Here is a 6023-nt window from a genome sequence, read left to right as displayed (position 1 = left end):
ATGTTTGTGCTATGACTTCACACTTGACTCACTGTTCATCGAGTCAAGTCAAGTTGAATAATCGGGTGTTAAATTGGCCGAGTCTTGGTGGAAGAATGATACCGCAGGGAAACTGCCCAAAATATTTAGAGAAAGGTAGAGAGATAGGACTTTAAATTGATCATTTTTTGGAGAGTCGTTCTACATTGACTTCATTGGAAACTGTATTTGATATTGTGTTTATGTGGCAATGCACAAATAACCACAGATTTATTTCCTTGAGATACAAGTATACAAAATCTATGATCCTCTATAAATCTTTTTTTTAAAGAGTTCATAAATCTAGTTTTGTATACCAAGAACAAAAGGTTTTTCACTTAGTTTTCTGGTTTTTGGGTAATTCATATACATTTTATGCAGTACAAGTTGGTTTTTCGAATATTTGGAGTTTTTCAAGTAGCTTGTGTTGAGTTAGATTTTCATATAAATATAAGTTCTCGCTTTCTTCCGTTGTCTTGATTGAATCAGTTTTATTTGGAGTTTAGTTTTTTGACTCTTCTTGCATTATCATTTTCTGTTTTGAAATTATTGAGTAACAATTTGACAAACTCTGCTAAGACTTGGCACCATCAATCATTTATTGTATTTATATGAATTTTGTACCAGCTTAGATGAGATTACCAGATACTTGAACCATGTTAAGGGTCTAGGGATTGAGGGTATTTTTATAATTTTATTATTTTATAAGAGATATTTTAATACTTTTTATATACATAGGTTGGAGTTGAATAATTTTGCAAATGATTTGTGATAGTTTTTGTGTCGTAGATCATTTGCTGAAATTTCCGAAGAATTTAGGTGATACAAGTAAATTTTTCACATGGTTTGCATTGTGTAACCAAGCACTCATAAAATTGATTTCAACAAATTATTTGAAAATGCAAATAATTTGTTACATACCAAACATGGCCCAAATTGCAATTAGTTCTCTGACTAACCAATCACAATTCAAACTCAACATTGTTCCTATTTAAATAAAGTTTCTAAATTAAACAACATTACTCTATTACTATGCAGCCTAACCTATAATATTAATATATTCCAAGCCGTGATGACTGCTGGGCACAATGTGAAAAAAGTCCAAATTTGATGGTCTTGGACTGTCAAATTTCATAAAATTTGACGGACCAAAAGGTCAAATTGGTGTCGAATTTTTTATTGTCAAAATTTTTTTTTTCAACGGGTCGAAACTATTAAATTAATGAAGGATGAGAGAAATTCGACAGTTCTAAACCGTCAAATCTGGGAACATCAAGAATTTTGACGGTCCTAAACTGTCAAAATTTAGTTTCTAAAATTCGTGGGCCTTGTCCCGTCAAATTTTATGTCGAATTTTCCAATTTTCACATTGTGGGGGCCGGTTGTGGTACAATATGTGGCTGATGAGATAAAGGCACAAAACGATAGATCTTTTCATCGAGATACACAAGAAAAGGATGTGCGGTTGTTTCTGTGCCCTTGCCACATTAGTCGCACACCCAACCTCATGCATTCTTCATTATTCATATATTCCTAAATACTAATATTTATAAGAGAAATGGAGTTTATTTTTTAGAGAAGTCTTGGAGACAAGGACTATTATGAGGGAAGCTTCCTCGTTGATTCTTAATTGCGGGGTCTTTACTTTTAGGTCTAGATTGACGTTTATTTTTCTAACATGAAAATAAAAATATAAAAAAGAAATGGCTGAGTACTCCGTACAGTTGAGTTATTATATACCCATCTTTTATTCATTTGTTGATATCTTCAGTTGGGTATCTCATTTTCTTCAATTTTTTACTTATTTATTTATGGGCGATCAAGTCTCAGTGTTCTATTAAGGTTTGTAGGTCTTTCAAGGTTAAAAGGTTTTGTAATTTTTGTTTCAAATTAAATAATGCTTGTGTGTGTGGGGGATGACTTGAAAAGAATTCTTTAATATTATATATGTTTTTAGCAGCCGAGTAGTGTAATTCTATATTGATTTTAAAGGGAATTAATGGTCATGATGATGAATATTATTAGAAGTAGAGGTCTATCTGTTGTGTTTCTTCATTCAATTTTCTTCTTGTTAATAATAATGCTGGGTAATACTAATGTATCCTCTGCTACCTTAAGTGATATTCATTGCTTAAGAACTCTGAAAGAGTCAGTAGAAGACCCTTTGAATTACTTAACTTCATGGAATTTCAACTACTATACCGAAGGATTCATCTGTAAATTTATTGGGATCGAGTGCTGGCATCCGGACGAGAACAAAGTCTTAAACATTCGGTTATCAGACTTGGGGCTAAAGGGCCAGTTTCCGAAGGGTCTCGAGAATTGCAGCAGCATGACGGGGTTAGATCTATCTAATAACGAGTTCTTCGGACCCATTCCATCCGACATCTCGAAACGTCTCCCATTCTTGACATCCCTCGATCTCTCCTCCAACAATTTCTCTGGTGTGATCCCCTCGAGTTTAGCAAATTGTACCTATCTGAATATCATAAAACTCGACCATAACCGTTTAACAGGTCAGATCCCCCTGCAACTTGGCCAGCTCTCTCGGCTCAAGACCTTTAATGTCGCCAACAATCTCTTATCTGGGCCGATCCCTACCTTTGCCAATCGAACTTTTGGAATAGACAGTTATGCAAATAATGTAGGACTTTGTGGGAAACCTTTGAACAATACTTGCAAGGTGGCTCATTAAGGTTTTCTAAAAGACATATCTCATACTGCGTTTTTTATCGGGTTGGCAGTTGGTTTAGGTTACAGTGTTGTTATGTTCAACGTTTTTGAAGTATTTAAGAAGAAATACACCCCGAGGCGTCGATAAGGATGGTAATTGATGAACTATTATCTCTGTATTTATAATTACTTCAATAGACTGCTATTGGGATTAAAGTATCGTAATAATAATTTAATGTTTTGAGGGTATTATTGAAAATTTTTGGAAGTTTTCTTTCTTGTTTTTCGAACGCAATCTAAAGAGAAATTTTTAGGTTTTAGAAAGTCAATTCAAAATTTCACAAAATTATGGATTGATAGATCATAGGACATCACGTGTATTGAGGGCTTCCCTTACATGGGCATTATTTTAAGACTCGGTAAGGTGTCTCATTCCTATAAAATATATAGGAACAGTGTCTATGTGGTGTGCTTTAATTGTAGTTTAAAACAATCTTAAGCAACTAACAAAATCGTACACGCAGTCCAATGTGTTTGTTTGCCAATCAAAACATGTCACATAGACACCATTTCTATCTGTAAGAACAAACATGACACTGTATTGGATCGCGACTCTTATTTTAAATTATGATTGCCCTCAATAAACACAGCCTACGATCCTGGATATTTTTGTATTTATGCATGCCTAAAAATAAAATTCACCAGTTCAAGTGTTCATATTTCTAAAGAAATCTATATTTATCTCACTATTTTGAAGAAAAAAAAAAATTAACCATGTGTGAGAACTGAGAAGTATGAAACCTAATTTTAGAAGAAAATAAAAATAGTCCACATTGACGACTAAGAAACTATAGAAGTCTTCTCAACTTAATAAATGATTTCTCTTTTGATTCTTTGTCTTTATTAAAGACAGTCTGAGATGTTTGTGCTATGACTCCAAACTTGACTCACATTGTTGTTATGTTCAACGTTTATGAAGTATTTAGAAAGAAATACACCCCAAGGCGTTAATAAAGATGGTAATTGATGAACTATTATCTCTGTATTTATAATTACTTCAAGAGAATAAAGTATTGTAATAATAATTTAATGTTTTGAGGGTTTTATTGAAATTTTTTGGACGTTTTCTTTCTTGTTTTTGAAATGCAATCTAAGGAGAATTTTTTAGCTTTTAGAAAGTTAATTCAGAATTTCATAGAATCATGGATCGATTGCTCATAGGACGTCATGTGTATTAAGGGCTTCCCTAACATGGGCATTATTTTAAAATTTAGAAAGTAAGGTGTCCCATTTCTATAAAATATATAAGAACAATATCTATGTGACGTGTTTTAATTGTAGTTTAAAACAATCTCAGGCTGCTAACCAAGATTTACACGTAGTCCAATGTGTTTATTTGCCAATCAAAACATGTCACATAGACACCATTTCTATCTGTAAGAATGAACTGGACACTATATGGATCGCGACTCTTATTTTAAATTATGACTGTCCTCAATAAACACAGCCTACTATCATGGATATTTTTGTATTTATGCATGCATAATAATAAAATCCACCAGTTCAAGTGTTCGTATTTCAAAAGAAATCTATATTTATCTCACTATTTTAAAGAAAAATAAATTTTTTTTTTTTTTTTTTTTTTAAGGTTAAAATAAAATTTTCTAACCATCTATGAGAACTGAGAAGTATGGAACCTAGTTTTAGAAGAAAAAAAAAAAAATAGTCCACATTGACGACTAAGAAATTATAGAAGTCTTCTCAACTTAATTATAGAAGTCTTCTCAACTTAATAATTATTTCTCTTTTGATTCTCTGTCATTATTAAGGAGAGTCTAAGATGGTTGTGCTATGACTTCAAACTTGACTCACTGTTCATCGAGTTGAGTCAAGCTGAAAACTCGGATTTAAATTGGCCGAATCATGATGGAAGAATGATACCCAATTAGGAGTTGAAAGTATTAAAGACCTATAAATGTTTAGAGAAAGGGAGAGAGATAGGACTTTAATTTGATCATTCTTTGGAGACTCTTTGACAGGTGTTTACTGTATACTTTGATCCCAAACAATGACAAAAACAATTATAATTCTTACATCAAATAATGTTAAAATATTGAATCGATCATAATTCTCATGTCAATATCAAAAATATATAACATTAATTTTCTTGAGATACAATTTCTGATACTTAACTTTTGCTAATACCAATCCAAATGTGTGTTAATTCTTTGGTGATTTAATATTAGCAAATGTTGGTGTGGCAATGGAATCTCTTAAAAAATTAAAAGAAAAATCAAGTGTTTTTAATGCAAAGCCTCAACCCACAATTGATGCTCTTCATCAAAGAGATGGTTGAGAAACAATGGATTCCCAACAAAAATGTATCTCTAAATAAAAATTGATCTCTTAGAAGATTTTGTTTTTCTTCTATCATCTTAAAAGTCTCTTTGAATGGCTATGCCTCTACCAATCATAGGTTGAAAGTAGGGGTGAACATGATTCGGATTGATTTGTATTTTAACAAAATTGGAACCGAACTAAGTATGATCAATTCTACAAATTTGGAATCAAATCAATTCAATTACCCTATATAACCGAACCAATCCAAACCAACCTTGGTTCAGATTGGTTCGAATCGGATCTCAGTTCTCATACTTATTATTTTTAATACTAAAATTAAAATAATTAAAATTTAAAACTAAGAAAAATAAATATTAAACAAAGTATCATGTATAACAACACATAGCACGCATAAACAAAACATCAACATACATATTATTTCAATATAAACAAAGCATCACACATAACACAAAAATAACAAATCCTTAGTCCAATCTTACATCAATCTATCTATACACCAAAAATTACTGGAATTTATTTTTAAAAATGAAAATTCCATGAATATTTCAAGTGTGGGAGTGATCGATAGAAAAATTCTTATAATTCATAGATTCGTAATTAATGAAAAGGGAAAGAAAATAAATATTAAAATCATATTCAAGTATGAATATGACACAAAACACTCATAAAATGAAATAGAAAGAAAGTTAAAATTCATTAGGAGAAAATCATTCTTTTTTTAAATCTATTGTTAAAGCATATAAAATTAGTATAAATCGGATTAGTTTGATTCTTGGATTGGTTTGATTCTATTATACCCTTAATTCAGGATCGAATCAAATCAATCGGATTTTTTTTTACAATCCGCATCTGAATCAAGTTATGCTCAATTCAAATCAATCCAATCCAAAAGACTTCAGATTGATTCGATTCTTGAATTTATCAAGTCTAATGTGCACCCCTAGTTGAAATTGAAAAAATTCTCTCATATG

General features: G+C 31.4%; 1 pseudogene; it reads left to right on the top strand.

Moving 5' to 3' along the window:
* Positions 1-1766: 1766 nt before the first annotated feature.
* Positions 1767-2950, top strand: LOC147380731 (probably inactive leucine-rich repeat receptor-like protein kinase At5g48380 pseudogene; annotated as a pseudogene).
* The last annotated feature ends 3073 nt before the right edge of the window (positions 2951-6023 follow it).

The sequence above is a fragment of the Akebia trifoliata genome, unplaced genomic scaffold (assembly GCF_017979445.1).
Source record: "Akebia trifoliata isolate Shusen 1 unplaced genomic scaffold, ASM1797944v1 Contig01045, whole genome shotgun sequence".
NCBI classification, from domain to species: Eukaryota; Viridiplantae; Streptophyta; class Magnoliopsida; order Ranunculales; family Lardizabalaceae; genus Akebia; species Akebia trifoliata.
This window is presented reverse-complemented; position numbering and strand designations above follow the sequence as displayed.